This window comes from Lipotes vexillifer, unplaced genomic scaffold (assembly GCF_000442215.2).
Source record: "Lipotes vexillifer unplaced genomic scaffold, Lipotes_vexillifer_v1.1 scaffold13, whole genome shotgun sequence".
Taxonomy (NCBI): Eukaryota; Metazoa; Chordata; class Mammalia; order Artiodactyla; family Lipotidae; genus Lipotes; species Lipotes vexillifer.
In genome coordinates, this window is record NW_006790761.1 from 1084841 (window position 1) to 1101297 (window position 16457).

The 16457-nt window shown below is 42.3% G+C and overlaps 1 pseudogene; it reads left to right on the forward strand.

Annotated features, from left to right (window-relative positions):
- The first annotated feature begins 2807 nt into the window (after positions 1-2807).
- On the forward strand, positions 2808-4119 carry LOC103086844 (transcription initiation protein SPT3 homolog; annotated as a pseudogene).
- Positions 4120-16457: the final 12338 nt, after the last annotated feature.

Sequence of the window (16457 nt, forward strand, 5' to 3'; positions counted from 1 at the left end):
AAGTTTCAGAAACGTCTGATGTCCTCGACGCATCCCTTCCTCTGAGCTTGCCCACCTCTGTCTCCTGTTCACACGGCCTTCCTCGTGGGGTGGTGGTAGGGCTCCTGAGAACATGGCAATGCTCTGTGCACGTTGCCGATTTTCACTGCTACTCACTTTGGGCTACAGTCAGTGCCCAAAGTGAGTTGGGGGAGGCAGGGGAGATGGCTCCTCACCTTGGCATCCGGGGCTTCCTGATCTTTGTCAGCCCCGCTCCTTCTACCTGGGCTGTATTTGCTCACGGGTCATCCCAACCTGCTTTGGCTGAGTACCTTGGTCCTGAAAGTGTGAGAAGTAGGGGAGGGAAGTATGGAGTGTGTGGATGGTGAGGGCAAGTTTCACATGGAAGGGGCTAGGCTGGACTGAAGTTGGTTATTCTTCAGGCTCTGACCAGAGAGAGGAAGGGTCTTCTTCCAAGGTGTTCTGATCCACCCTAAGGATGGCTTTGCCACAGGGACAGCTAAGGATGCAACATAATGGAGGAGGACTTGTCTTAGAATCCCTGATCTTCCAAGGATGCCAGACCCCAGCCCTTCCACCTGGGATGGTGTGGTACTTTAGGTTCTGGGTAAAACAGCAAGCTGTGTAACACTCTGAAAGAAATGAGTAAGAGACGCATCCCTGGGAAATATGGGGACAGTCTTGGCAAATGGGAGGAGAAAAAGAGGTGAGGGAGCAGAACAGATAAAACCCAGCAGACCTAAGTTACATACAACAAGTGAACAAAGATCTGTCAGTGCCTGAGAAGATAGACATCAAAGAGGAGATCTGTGTACAAGAGAAGAGGAGCCAGCAGTGGTGCCAATTTTCTCCTATCAGTCATCAAACTGATTCATTCATTCACCAACATGTATGTATTGAGCGCCTACTATGTGCCAGATGTTTCACTGGGTACTTGAAATAAAATGATAAACAAGACAGACAAGGAGCTCATATTCTAACATTGTTCTGTGCCACCCCCCCCCCAAAAAAAAGACTTCTCCCAGTATTCCCAGGAGTCTGGGTCCAGAACTCAGGCACTCCCCTGCCTGCCAGGTAACCCTGTTCCTGGGAAGATCACTTCTGTGTAAGCCCAGTAGATTGAAGACCCTTGGGTGAGACTCAGGAAATGTGGGCTCTGTTTTCAATTCTGTGGTTCACTGGGTCACCTCAGATGAAACCCTGCTGCCCTTGGTACCTCCGTTTGTCCCCTGTCAGTGAATCAGATGGTGTCACGGGGCTTTGGTGAGGATCCTGAGATCATGGCAATGCTCTGTGCTCTCCAGGGGGCAAATGATGGTACCTCTGCTCCAGCAGCATTTATGCCCCATCTCACTGCCTCTCAGCCCGCCTTTGTGCTCTGACCATTTCTACAGCAGCCAGTTGCACACAGGTGTAGCCTGTTGGCACCTCACCTCTCTCATATCTCTCAGTTTTCTGCCCTAGGACATCCCTGCAGCTGCCATGTGGGACACCCGGAGGGGTCTGCACAGCCATGCCAGCACAGGTGCACACACCTGGCTGCACCAGACAGTTGACACCTCTGAGGCAACATTTGACTGTCGGTGAAGGGGAATTTCCCCCCAACCCATCTTGAGTTCTTGTGGCTACACTAATAATAAAAGTGATGCAAGACAGATTAACAAGAGAAAAAGAAACAAATATGATTCGTGCGTGCATACAGAGGTCTCATAGAAATAGGGCCTGAGAAGTGGCCAAAGCAAGCCAAAGCTTTTATGCTTTTTAGACAAAGAGACAGTGAATTTGAGAGGAGTTGACAGGACAAAGAAACTTAGGTTTGGGTGCTTTATTAGCAAAGGATTTAAGCCAAGTTTGGGCTTGGGTAGCAAATCAGTAAAGAGGTGAACTCTCAGCCCTGAATTCCCTATCTCTGGGGAAAAGGGCATCCTTCTACCTCCTCGTACAGGGAGGGCAAGTTTCACATGGAAGATTTATTTCCCGCTCTCAGGGAGACAGACAGAAGAGACAAAGTGGCTCCCTTACATATGGACTGTTTCTTAAATAACTTCAATTCAAAATAATCAGTATGCCACTGAGGCATGTTCTGGGGTGGGCTGCACTGGACCCCAACATGACCAATGAAGAACAAGAGCTAGTGGATAAACAAATACCCTCCCCTCCCATGCCCCAGGCAAGCAATACTGAGGTGTAAACAATCCCTCAGCGATCAGGCAGGGCTGAGCCCTTTGCCCCCAGGGGTAACCAGCTCCGATTGGCTTTGCCTCCTCCCCTGGTCACTCTTCCCAGCCACCCACCGCTCCTATTTTCTGGGGTGAGTCATCTGCTCTGCATTCTGGGGAGCCCCAAGCTAAGACCTAGGGCTCTGTGCCTCCTGGTTATGTAACTGAGTGCGTGGGCAGGGCTGAGATGACACGGGTCAGAAGGCAGGGGGTGGGGCCTACATGTTAATTCTACATCCCTGGTGGCGTGGCGCACTGGTTAAGAATCCGCCTGCCGGAGAGTGGTGGGGGCGTTCGTAGCCCTCCCTCCTCCACCTCCTCCACCCCCGCCCCACAGAGAGAGTCGGGCTCACACCATCTTGTCCCCCTGGACGCGCCCAGCCACCCTTTCCCTTTAGACACGCTCAGCCCCCACCCCGCGCCCCTTTCCAAGCGTGTCCCTGGCCTCCGCCACAGCCGCCAAAACCGAACTATCTCTAACCCCACATTCTCCACGCGCGACGCGCAGCCGGGCCTACAAGCGTTCCTAGAACAGAGATGAGCTATCTGGAATGAGGCCAGCAAGTGACCTGTCCATTTAAGCCACAGATGAATAATACTGCAGCCAGCCCGATGTCTACTGCCACTTCAAGTAGTGGAATAACAGAGAAGTCTATAAGCTTTGCAGCAGAATTGCAGAGTATGATGTGAGACAGAAGCTCTCCAGTGCCACTGCATTTGGATGAATCTAGCTGTGGTTGGAGAAAGTGCATCTTGCCAAAATATATGGGTTTTCTTTAGGTGATTCTAGGAGGCCTCTTTGTGAAACAGCAGTTTTGGTATTAGACGTAGTACACACTCAGTTAATTAACCTGTTACAGCAAGCTGCTGGTTTATCAACTTCGGGAAGCAAGAGTAATCTCTGCTGAAGATCTTCTGTTTTTGATGCACAAAGATAAGAAAAAACTTAGAAGACCGCTAAAGTACATGTTTTTCCGAGACTACAAATCAAAGATTGTCAAAGGCATCGACAAGGATGATCTTCTGGAAGACAAATTGAGTGGCAGTAATAATGTGAACAAAAGACAAAAAATCGCTCAAGACTTTCTCACCTCTATTGACCAAACAGGAGAATTCTTGGCAATGTTTGAAGATGATGAAATTGATGAAGTTAAACAAGAAAGAATGGAGAGAGCAGAAAGACAAACTCGAATTATGGATTCAGCTCAATATGCAGAATTCTGTGAAAGTAGACAATTAAGTTTCTCCAGAAAAGCCTCCAAATTTCGAGACTGGTTGGACTGCAGCAGTATGGAGATAAAGCCCAATGTTGTCGCTATGGAAATTTTAGCATATTTAGCGTACGAAACTGTGGCACAGTTAGTGGATCTGGCTCTTCTCATGAGGCAGGACGTGGTAACCAAGGCAGGAGACCCCTTCAGCCATGCCATTTCTGCCACCTTCATTCAGTATCACAGCTCTGCTGAGGGAATCTTGCCTGAGGTCCTACCCAGACTCTCCTGAGAACATACCTCCTCCTACACCAAGCACTCCATCATCTAGATCACAGCTCTCAGGGAGAACCAGTATCACATCTGCTGAGGGAATCTTGCCTGAGGTCCTACCCAGACTCTCCTGAGAACATACCTCCTCCTACACCAAGCACTCCATCATCTAGATCACAGCTCTCAGGGAGAACCACATCAGGATCCCTAGGGAACGGGAGTGCTAGACAAGACTCAGCTAAAACCAAAGGAAAAGGAAAAAGAGCACCGCGACCTGTGGTGTTGAGGCTCACAGCAATGCCATCTAGCCCTGTCACATCAGAGAGGCTGTTCGATGCTACGGCCACAAGATTGGCCCCCTTTCCCCATTCACAAGTGCCTACCGCAGGAATGGGATGGCTTTTCTGGCCTGCTGATATGACTGTGACTGCGACAACAGGAAAGGCAATGTTATATTTAGGTGATTTCTGTTCCCCTCCTTGGGCAAAATAAAATACAAGTTTACCTTCTCTGCAAAAAAAAAAGAATCTGCCTGCCAATGCAGGGGACACGGGTTTGAGCCCTGGTCAGGGAAGATCCCACATGCCGTGGAGCAACTAAGCCCGTGCGCCACAAGTATTGAGCCTGCGCTCTAGGGCCTGCGAGCCACAACTACTGAAGCCCACGTGTCACAGCTACTGAGGCCCACGTGCCTAGAGCCCGTGCTCCACAGCAAGAGAAGCCACTGCAAGGAGAAGCCCACGCACAGCAAGGAAGAGTAGCCCCCGCTCACTGCAACGAAGACCCAACACAGCCAATAAATAAATAAATAAATAAATAAATAAATAAATAAATAAATAAATATTGTATGTGCTACTCCCATTTTATTGCCCTGATTATTTCAGTGGACCCTGAGTCAATGGTCAGCTCTACCAGCCTGGTCCTGGGGAGTCAGGAAAATTGGGAACCCTGTGTAAATACCTAGTTTCCCAGGTACCAAGAAAAGAGATATGAGTATTTCTCAATTGCTTTAGAACACATAGTGGGGAGGGGTGTGTTTGGCACATCAGAGGAAACTCCATTTGACATATTCCAAAAAGACCAGTTGGCTTGTCTCTCAACCTCTCTCCTTCCTCTCTTCTTTCCTACTTTTCCCTTCCCTCTCCTACTAGGGATGATGACTCAGCGCTTTCCCTCAGCTAGGTAGGAGGGCATGTTTCTGCATGAGGGTGGACTCTTATAGCCCTCCCCTCAGACCCTGTCCAGCTCTACCCCTCTTGGCATTTTCCAGATGTAAGTTCCCAATACTTTTTGCCCGAAGGGGTCTGGCTGAGGCAGCCAGAGAAGGGCAAGCCCTCACCTGGTGTTCAAGCCACACACCGACCAAGCCTTGCCTGGCCCCCACTACCTCTCATCAGACATACTAGCTGCCTGGGGCAGCCAAAAGCTCCAGTTAAGAGCATCATCTTGGGGCTTCCCTGGTGGCGCAGTGGTTGAGAGTCCGCCTGCCGATGCAGGGGACACGGGTTTGTGCCCCGGTCCGGGAAGATCCCACATGCCGCGGAGTGGCTGGGCCTGTGAGCCATGGCCGCTGAGCCTGTGCGTCCGGAGCCTGTGCTCCGCAACGGGAGAGGCCACAACAGTGAGAGGTCCACGTACCGCAAAAAAAAATCAGCATAGATGGATTGAAAAGTGAATCCCTCCACAAATAGTAGTTTGTCTAATAGTAAAGCAAATCAGAAGTTATGTATTGCAAACATGTCTGTGAGTGGGAGAGGACAAGACAAGGGCAGAAAATGTGAATCAGGTTCTGCTAAAAAGCAGGCACCTGCTGGCTCCAGGTGCCTCTGAGGACCTGCCCTCAGGGAAGATGTCAGCGTTCCTGATATTAAATCATTCATCCCCTTCCCTGCAAAAAGTGCCAAAGAGGAGTTACTTCTCCTTGCCCCTTCGCCGAGAAGATGGAAGCCCTAGAACATCAAGGTATGACTCACCCTCTCCACCTCCACTCTCTCCTATCTCCAACCCCACCTGCTCCCTCACCCTCTCTCCTGACCATTGACGACAGAGGGTGAGTAAAGCCAGGAGGCAACAGGGGATGCCAGGAGCTGCACATTTTATAGACTCCTGGCAGACTTTTGGAGAGGAAAGTGGTTGGGAGAGAAAGAAGGAGGGAATGTGCCTCAAGGTTTACGCCAAGGCAGAACTCCAAGGCAGGATCTCCCTCTGGCCATGGCGGGATATGGTGGGGGATGCTTACTCAGTGTGGAAGGGTGTCCAGAGGAAGGGGGAGCCTGACCAGCAGGGACACTGAAGCCAGCTCTTTCTTCATACAACTGTGCCCAGTTTTCCCATAACTTCAGAGGAGATTGCAGCAGCAGGAGCCTGAAGCCGCAGGCCTGAGCAGTAAAGCCATCATGCTTTCAACAGACACCCACTAAGCTACTACTATGTGCTGGGCCCCATACTGAGTGCTGAGGACACAGAACTATCTCAGACATGGAGGAACTCACAGAGGGGTGGGAGAGAAAAACACAGAGCGAATTAGGGCAGCGAAATGCTTCCCATTACTGGAACCACAGGGAAGGGAGTGGAGGAGGAATTTGTTCCAGCTGGGGTGGAAAGAGAGGTCGTGGAAGCATGCCCAGAAGAGAGTCACTAGAATTGAGTCTGGAACGATAAGCAAGCCTTCCCTAGCAGAGAAAATAATGTGGATGGCCAAGGCCACAGAGGTAGGGGACAGCCAGCGAGTTGTTGAGTAATGCCGGGGCACTGGGCATGAGGATGGGGCAGACTGAGGGAAGAGGCTGGAGAGGCAGGCCAGACCCACATCACACCAAGCCTTGCAGGCCAGGCTGAGGAGCTGGGGCTTTACCCGAGAGGCCATGTGGAGGGCTGAAAGATTTGAAGGGAACTGAGGCATTAGCCACTCTGGCTAATGTAGGATTAATGTGGAGAGGTGGAAAGGCCTAGAGGGTAGGAGAGCAGTGAGGAGGGCTGAAAAGAGAGGGTGGAGGCTTATACTAGGGCAGTGGCCACTGAGGATCACCTGGGTGTAAGACCAGCAGCAAGACCAGAGGTCAGAGTTCAGCAGTCCAGTCCAGTCCAGTGTCCCAGACTCTAGCCTCAAGCTCCTGTTTCCTGTCCCAGCTTTGGATGGAAAAGAAGCATTGGAGGCAGCTTCAGAAAGAAAGAAGAAAAAGATGTTATGGGAGACTTTGGGCAGTGACAGGATCAGGAGGTAGAAGGCACGAAGCAGGATGATTTCCTCCTCAAGCTGGAGATCTGCACTCAGCTCTGTGTGGTGTCAACCCCAGAAGTAGGATGGCTTGGAGGAGTAGCATGTCTGGAAGGGAGGAGGACCCTGCCTTGACTCCATTCAACAAGTTTGTTCAACAGACATTTGTCCTGAACTTGTTAAGGGAGACACACCAATCCGTTGGAACCAGCAGACCTGGTTCACATCCCAGGTATACCATTTACCAGTTCCACGGCCACAGGAAAGTGACTTAATTTCTGAGCCAGTTTCCCCAACCGGAAAATGAAGACTGTCCTCCCTTCCACGTGCAGTTGTTTTAAAGATTAAAAATAATATATATGATAATAATTGTGGCACATAGTAGGCGTTCAGTAAACGGCAGTCATTATTACTTTCCTAGAACTCTGCCGAGGCTCTGACCGTGGAAAGGGAGGGTGAACCCAAAGCAGTCCTGGGCTTTAGAAAGTTCTGTGTTTCAGTGCTTCCCTCTGCTGGCCAAAAGGAGCAGACACCACCGGGGAAAGAATCACAGGAGGCTGAAATCAGACAGAGCTCCCTATCACCCCAACCATAGTAGGAATCTCCCTACATTGAGCATTCCCCAGTAGAAGGACACCAGCCTCCCTCTAGATGTGGATCCCTCCAGAGGCAGCAGATGTGAAGCAGCATATAGACTGCCAGCCACTTACCAGCAGTGTGAAACTGGACGTATCACTTACCTCTCTGCACCTCTGTTTCCTTGGCTATAAAATGGGTGATGATCCCTACCATGTTTCAAAGAATTGTCGTGACTTTTGGGAAAAGAGATTATGCCTGGATAATGTCTGTGGACAGACATGATCTGAGCTACCCCACAAATGTTAATGATCGAGCATTTTCTGATGTCCCTTCCCCAACATGCTGGGTGCTAGAGACCACAGGAAGATATAAGAAGTTGGCCCTGCCCTTGAGGAGCTCCAATCTGGTGGGAGAGGCAGCCATGCTTCAGGCAGGTATTGATGGGGTGGGATGAGGACTGTGCATGACTGGAGGAGTCAAGGAAAGACCTGCTATTGTGCCAGCCTGTCCCAAGGACCCAGTTGTTCAGCCCTGAAACAACAGAGGATAGAGCCAAGCCCGGGATGACCTACAGGTCTCCAATCACAGCATCTCTTGGCATAATCCTTTCTGCTCCTCAATCCCCTCTCCCCCAAAGCAGTGAACAGGGGAATGTGGTAGGGGGTCAACAGAGTCAACCAGCCAAAGCCACAGCTGTCTCTGAGTATAAGCCCACCCTGTATTCAGGTAAGGTTCTCAAGACCTTGCCACACATTGTAATACCTTCTCACTGGAATTCCTGGACCACCTCCTGAAGGAGTTGCCCTCACCTTCAAAGCTTTGTTTTAACTTCACCCCACTAATCTTGTTAGACTCCACAGGTGGGTTTCCACCAGAGAAATTTATCCTGGTTCCCACAACCTATAGAAATTTCTTAGGACGTGGATATTGACAAAGACTCACAGGGACAGAAAGAAGTTAAGACAACAGACAGGGACCAACTGGCAGGGAAACACACATATTTGGTCCTTCCTTAGAATTTAGGTTCAGAAGAGAAAAATTTTTGCATGACAGGGAAGCACTGGGGCTGAGAGAGCACAAAGGAGAAACTTCAACCCTAATAAATGAAAAAGACATTCAGGCATAAACGACTGGAAAGGGAGAAATAAAGCTGTCATTAAACACAGATAACATGATTGTCCACATAAAATGAAACAAAACAAAAAAAATCCACAAATTATTAGAATTATTAGGAGAGCAAGGCAATTGGACATAAAGGCAATATACAAAGGTCATTGCATTTCTATACACCAGCAACCAACAATTGCCATAGAAAACAATATTTAAAAGATTCTAACTATAATAGCAACAAAATTATAAAGTACTTAGGCATAATAGTAACTAAAAGTTGTGTAAGATCTACATGTAAATAATTATAATAAATTACTGAGAGATGCTTCCTCAGCCAAATGTTCAAATCTAACTTCACCAATAATTACACAGATGACACTGTACCCTCAAATGTGATACACTGAGATGGACATCTCAGTGTTATAGTATTCCTGCCACAAATGTTTAACCTGAATCTAACCTTGAGGAATTCCTGCCAAAAATGTTTTACCTGACTCTAACCTTGAGGAAACAATCATATAACACTTCCTGGTGGGAGTGTATATTTGACAACAATTTTGCATCTAAATTGAAGGACATTTTTGCAAAACCACTGGCCTGTACTTTCAAAAATATCACAAAAGACAAAAATTCACACAGGTTAATGACAGGTGGAAAACTGCTCTAGATTAAAGGAGAAAAAAGACAAAGCAATTAAATATGGTGTGAGATCTTTGATTTGATCCTGATGTTTTTTAAATCAGCTATGAAGGACATTAAAGGAACAATTGAAGAATTTTTATTAAGAACTTTATATTAGAAAATAATAATGCATCAGTGTCAAATTTCCTGAATATGATCATTACACTGTGCTCATGCAGAAGAACATCTATGTACTTGGGAGTTATACGCAGAAATATTTGGGAGTACAATTTCATAACTTGAGAGTAAGTTACCCTCAAATTGTTCAGAACAAAAGAACACATTAATACTTATATAAATATAGACAGCTAAAGCAAACATTTCAAGGGTGCGCAGGTATTGATTTACTACTCTTGTGGATATATAGAGTCCTGATTATTGTTCCCAAATTAAAAGCTGGGGGGAAAACCTTACTGAAAGATATGAAAGATCTAAATAAATAGAGACATGTCTATCCCATATCTCCAAATAGAAATATTTAATACGGTTAATTTTAGATTCAATTCAACCTCAATCAAAATCTCCATACAGCTTTCTTAAAATTCAACCTAACAAACTGATTGTAAATTAATATGGAAGAGGAAAGGGCCAAGAATATCCTAGATATTTCTGAAGAAGAAAAGGGAGGAAAGACTTGCCCAGTTATCAGAATATATTATGAAATCACGGTAATTAAGACAGTATGATGAGAGAAACTGGCCAATATGAATTAGAATAGACAATCCCCAAGCAGACCTATCATGTAATATGACAGAAATGAAAAATGTGAAACTGGACCCATATTTTGCCCTATACACAAAAAATCCGTTCAAGATGAACTAAGGACCAAAATTGAAAATATAAGACTTTGAAGCATTTAGTACAAAGTATAGGTTAATATCTTTATAACTTTGACGTGGGAAGTAATTTCTTAAACAATTTACGATAAAAGAGCTAATCATAAAACAAAAATAATAATGAGCTATATTAAAATAATTACTTGTCCATTAAAAGACATTTTAAAGAAAGATAAGCAATAATTTACAAACTGGAAAAAATACAATTGTAACAGAAAACCAACAAAGGACATATCAAGAATGTATAAAATGCCTCAAGTCATTCATAGAAGGAAAAACAATAGAAAAATGAACTAAAGTCACAGTTAGTCATTTCACAGAAAAGGAAACCAAATCTTTAATAAACATTTGCTGAACCTCATTAGTAATCAGGTAAAGGAAAACAAAAGCTACAATGAAATCCCAATGACCCCATTCAATTTACAAAGATTAAGAAGTCTGACAGCATAGCGCAGGGAACTATATTCAATATCTTGTAATAACCTATAATGGAAAAGAATCTGAAAAAGAATATATTTATGTATATATGGAGAGAGATATAGATATATATAGATGTAACTGAATCACTTTGCTGTACACCTGAAACTAACACAACATTGTAAACTATACTTCAATTAAAAATGGTTAAAAATAAAAAATAAGTAAAGAAGTCGGACAATAGCAAATGTTAGAAAGAATGTTGGTCAGCTATTCTACTATACGCTGTTCACGGGAGTGTAAATTTACACAACCATTTTGATTAAAAATTTAGTATTATCTTATAAGTTTAAATTTTCAGATACTCTACAACCCAGAAATTCCACTTCAAGATATGTATGTGTGTGTATGTAAGTGTGGCTGTGTATGAGGAGAGATGCACCAGGATACATGTACAATAATATTTTTAGCAGTACTGATTGTAATAACAAAATAATAGAGACAACTCCATTACTATCCATTGACAGGAAATCGGTAAATTGTGATATATTTTCAGAAAAGGATATTTTATCTGCAGCAGCAAAATTGAATGAACTATAGCCCATATTACAATTTGGTTGAATATTGGTAATATTTATATTAAAAGAAAAAAGAAAGTCTCAGAAGATTGTATACAGCATGATATTCTTTTGTAAATTTCAAAAAAAAAGCTAGAACTACAAAAAGTGTGTATGTGTGTTTGTTTTGAAAATCAAAGAAATGACAAATAGAAATTTCAGGATGGTGTTTACATGGGACGGGGAAAGGGGATGGACACTTAAATGTTTTTGTTTTTTGCTATTCTTTTGTGAATTTTACTTTATTACTTTTTATACAGCATGTTCTTATCAGTTATCCATTTTATACATATTAATGTATATATGTCAATCCCAATCACCCAATTCATCCCACCATCCCCACCCCCACCCCTGCTTTCCCCACTTGGTGTCCATATGTTTGTTATCTACATCTGTGTCTCTATTTCTGCCTTGCAAACCGGTTCATCTGTACCATTTTCTAGATTCCACATATATGTGTTAAAATACGATGTTTATTTTTCTCTTTCTGACTTACTTCATTCTGTATGACAGTCTCTATGTCCATCCATGTCTCTACAAATGACCCAATTTCATTCTTTTTTATGGCTGAGTAATATTCCATTTTATATATGTACCACATCTTCTTTATCCATTGGTCTATCAGTGGGCATTTAGGTTGGTTCCATGACCTGGCTATTGTAAACAGTGCTGCAATGAACATTGGGGTACACGTGTCTTTTTGAATTATGTTTTTCTCTGAGTATATGCCCAGTAGTGGGATTGCTGAGTCATATGGTAATTCCATTCTTAGTTTTCTAAGGAACCTCCATACTGTTCTCCATAGTGGCTGTATCAATTTACATTCCCACCAACAGTGCAAGAGGGTTCCATTTTCTCCACACCCTCTCCAGCATTTGTTGTTTATCGATTTTCTGATGATGCCCATTCTAACCAGTGTGAGTTGTAGTTTTGATTTGCATTTCTCTAATAATTAGTGATGTTGAGCAGCTTTTCATGTGCTTCTTGGCCATCTGTATATCTTCTTTGGAGAAATGTCTATTTAGGTCTTCTGCCCATTTTTGGATTGGGTTGTTTGTTTTTTTAATATTGAGCTACATGAGCTGTTTATATATTTTGGAGATTAATCCTTTGTCCGTTGATTCGTTTGCATATATTTCCTCCCATTTTGAGGGTTTTCTTATCATCTTGTTTGTACTTTCCTTTGCTTTGCAAAAGCTTTTAAGTTTCATTAGATCCCATTTGTTTATTTTTATTTCCATTACTCTAGGAGGTGGAACAAAAAAGATCTTATAAGCAGGCGGACTCTCAACCACTGCGCCACCAGGGAAGCCCTGTTTATATATTTTGGAGATTAATCCTTTGTCCGTTGATTCGTTTGCAAATATTTTCTCCCATTCTGAGGGTTCTCTTTTATCTTTTTTATAGTTTGCTTGGCTGTGCAAAAGCTTTTAAGTTTCATTAGGTCTCATTTGTTTATTTTTGTTTTTATTTCTATTACTCTAGGAGGTGAGTCAAAAAAGATCTTGCTGTGATTTATGTCAAAGAGTGTTCTTCCTATGTTTTCCTCTAAGAGTTTTAGAGTGTCCAGTCTTACATTTAAGTCCTTAATCCATTTTGAGTTTATGTTGGTGTATGGTGTTAGGGAGTGTTCTAATTTCATTCTTTTACATGGAGCTGTCCAGTTTTCCCAGCACAACTTATTGAAGAGGCTGTCTTTTCTCCATTTTATATCCTTGCCTCCTTTGTCATAGATTAGGTGACCATAGGTACATGGGTTTGTCTCTGGGCTTTTTATCCTGTTCCATTGATCTGTATTTCTGTTTTTGCATCAGTACCATATTATCTTGATTACTGTAGCTTTATAGTATAGTCTGAAGTCAGGGAGTCTGATTCCTCCAGCTTTGTTTTTTTCCCTCAAGATTGCTTTTGCTATTCGGGGTCTTTTGTGTCTCCATACAAATTTTAAATTTTGTTCTAGTTCTGTAAAAAATGCCATTGGTAATTTGATAGGGATTGCATTGAATCTATAGATTGCTTTGGGTAGTATAGTCATTTTCACAATATTGATTATTCCAATCCAAGAACATGGTATATCTCTCCATCTGTTTGTGTCATCTTTGATTTCTTTCTTCAGTGTCTTATGGTTTTCTTAATACAGGTCTTTTGCCTCCTTAAGTAGGTTTATTCCTAGGTATTTTATTCTTTTTGTTGCAATGGTGAATGAGATTATTTCCTTAATTTCTCCTTCTGATCTTTCACTGTTAGTGTATAGGAATGCAAGAGATTTCTGTTCATTAATTTTGTATCCTGCTACTTTACCAAATTCACTGATTAGCTCTAGTAGTTTTCTGCTGGCATCTTTAGGATTATCTATGTATAGTATCATGTCATCTGCAAACAGTGACAATTTTATTTCTTCTTTTCCAGTTTGTATTCATTTTATTTCTTTTTCTCCTCTGATTGCCATGGTTGAGACTTCCAGAATTATGTTGAAAAATAATGACAAGAGTGGACATCCTTGTCTTGTTTCTGATCTTAGAGGAAATGCTTTCAGTTTTTCACCACTGAGAATGATGTTTGCTGTGGGTTTGTCGTATATGGCCTTTATTATGTTGAGGTAGGTTTCCTCTATGCCCACTTTCTGGAGAATTTTTATCATAAATGGGTGTTGCATTTTGTCAAAAGCTTTTTCTGCATCTATTAAGAGACTCATATGGTTTTTACTCTTCAATTTGTTAATATGGTGTATCACACGATTGATTTGTGTATGCTGAAGAATCCTTGCATCCCTGATAAATCCCACTTGATCATGGTGTATGATCCTTTTAATGTGTTGTTGGATTCTGTTTGCTAGTATTCTGTTGAGGATTTTTGCATCTATATTCATCAGTGATATTGGTCTGTAATTTTCTTTTTTTGTAGTATTTTTATCTGATTTTGCTATCAGGGTGATGGTGGCCTCGTACAATGAATTTGGGAGTGTTCCTTCCTCTGCAATTTTTTGGGAGAGTTTGAGGAGGATGGGTGTTAGCTCTTTTCTAAATGTTTGATAGAATTCACCTGTGAAGCCATCTGGTCCTGGACTTTTGTTTGTTGGAAGATTTTTAATCACAGTTTCAATTTCATTACTTGTGATTGGTCTGTTCATATTTTCTATTTCTTCCTGGTTCAGTCTTGGAATGTTATACCTTTCTAAGAATTTGTCCATTTCTTCCAGGTTGTCCATTTTATTGGCATAGAGTTGCTTGTAGTAGTCTCTTATGGTGCTTTGTATTTCTACAGTGTCCATTGTAACTTCTCCTTTTTCATTTCTAATTTTATTGATTTGAGTCCTCACCCTCTTTTTCTTGATGAGTCTGGCTAAAGGTTTTTCAATTTTGTTTATCTTCTCAAAGAATCAGCTTTTAGTTTTATTGATCTTTGCTATTGTTTTCTTTGTTTCTATTTCATTTATTTCTGCTCTGATCTTTATGAGTTCTTTCCTTCTACTAACTTTGGGTTTTGTTTGTTCTTTCTCTAGTTCCTTTAGGTGTAAGGTTAGATTGTTTATTTGAGATTTTTCTTGTTTCTTGAGGTAGGATTTTGCTGCTATAAACTTCCTTCTTGGAACTGCTTTTGCTGCATCCCACAGGTTTTGGATTGTCATATTTTCATTGTCACTTGTCTCTAGGTATTTTTTGATTTCCCCTTTGATTTCTTCAGTGATATCTTGGTTATTTAGTAATGTATTGTTTAGCCTCCATGTTTTTGTGTTTTTTATGTTTTTTCCCCTGCAATTTATTTCTAATCTCATAGCGTTGTGGTCAGAAAAAATACTTGACATGATTTCAATTTTCTTAAATTTACCGCGGCTCGATTTGTGACCCAAGATGTGATCTATCCTGGAGAATGTTCCATGTGCACTTGCAAGAAAGTGTAATCTGCTGTTTACAGATGGAATGTCCTATAAATATCAATTAAGTCTGTCTGGTCTATTGTGTCATTTAAAGCTTGTGTTTCCTTATTAATTTTCTGTCTGGATGATCTGTCCATTGGTGTAAGTGAGGTGTTAAAGTCCCCCATTATTATTGTGTTACTGTCGACTTCCTCTTTTAGAGCTGTTAGCATTTGCCTTACGTATTGAGGTGTTCCTATGTTGGGTATATATACATTTATAATTGTTATATCTTCTTCTTGGATTGATCCCTTGATCATTATGTAGTGTCCTTTATTGTTTCTTGTAACATTCCTTATTTCCTTATTTTAAAGTCTATTTTATCTGATATGAGTATTGCTACTCCAGCTTTCTTTTGATTTCCATGTGCATGGAATATCTTTTTCCATACCTGCAGTTTCAGTCTGTATGTGTCCCTAGGTCTGAAGTGGGTCTCTTGTAGACAACATATATGTGGGTCTTGTTTTTCCATTCAGCGAGCCTGTGTCTTTTGGTTGGAGCATTTAATCCATTTACATTTAAAGTAATTATCAATATGTATGTTCCTATTACCATTTTCTTAATTGTTTTGGGTTTGTTTTTGTAGGTCCTTTTCTCTTGTGTTTCCCACTTAGAGAAGTTCCTTTAACATTTGTTGTAGAGCTGGTTTGGTGGTGCTGAATTCTCTTAGCTTTTGCTTGTCTGTAACGCTTTTGATTTCTCTGCTGAATCTAAATGAGATCCTTGCCGACTAGGGTAATCTTGGTTGTAGGTTATTCCCTTTCATCACTTTAAATATATCATGCCACTCCCTTCTGGCTTGTAGAGTTTCTGCTGAGAAATCTCCTGTTAACCTTATGGATGTTCGCTTGTATGTTATTGGTCATTTTTCCCTCGTTGCTTTTAATAATTTTTCTTTGTCTTAAATTTTTGTCAGTTTGATTACTCTGTGTCTCAGTGTGTTTCTCCTTGGGTTTATCTTGCCTGGGACTCTCTGCACTTCCTGGACTTGGGTGGCTATTTCCTTTCCCATGTTAGGGAAGTTTTTGACTATTATCTCTTCAAATATTTTCTCAGGTCCTTTCTCTCTCTCTACTCCTTCTGGGACCCCTATAATGTGAATGTTGGTGTGTTTAATGTTGTCCCAGAGGTCTCTTAGGCTGTCTTCATTTCTTTTCATTCTTTTTTCTTTATTCTGTTCCACAGCCGTGAATTCCACCATTCTGTCTTCCAGGTTGCTTATCCATTCTTCTGCCTCAGTTATTCTGCTATTGATTCCTTCCAGTGTATTTTTCATTTCAGTTATTGTATTGTTCATCTCTGTTTGTTTGCTCTTTAATTCTTCTAGGTGTTTGTTCTTTAATTCTTCTAGGTCTTTGTTAAACATTTCTTGCATCTTCTT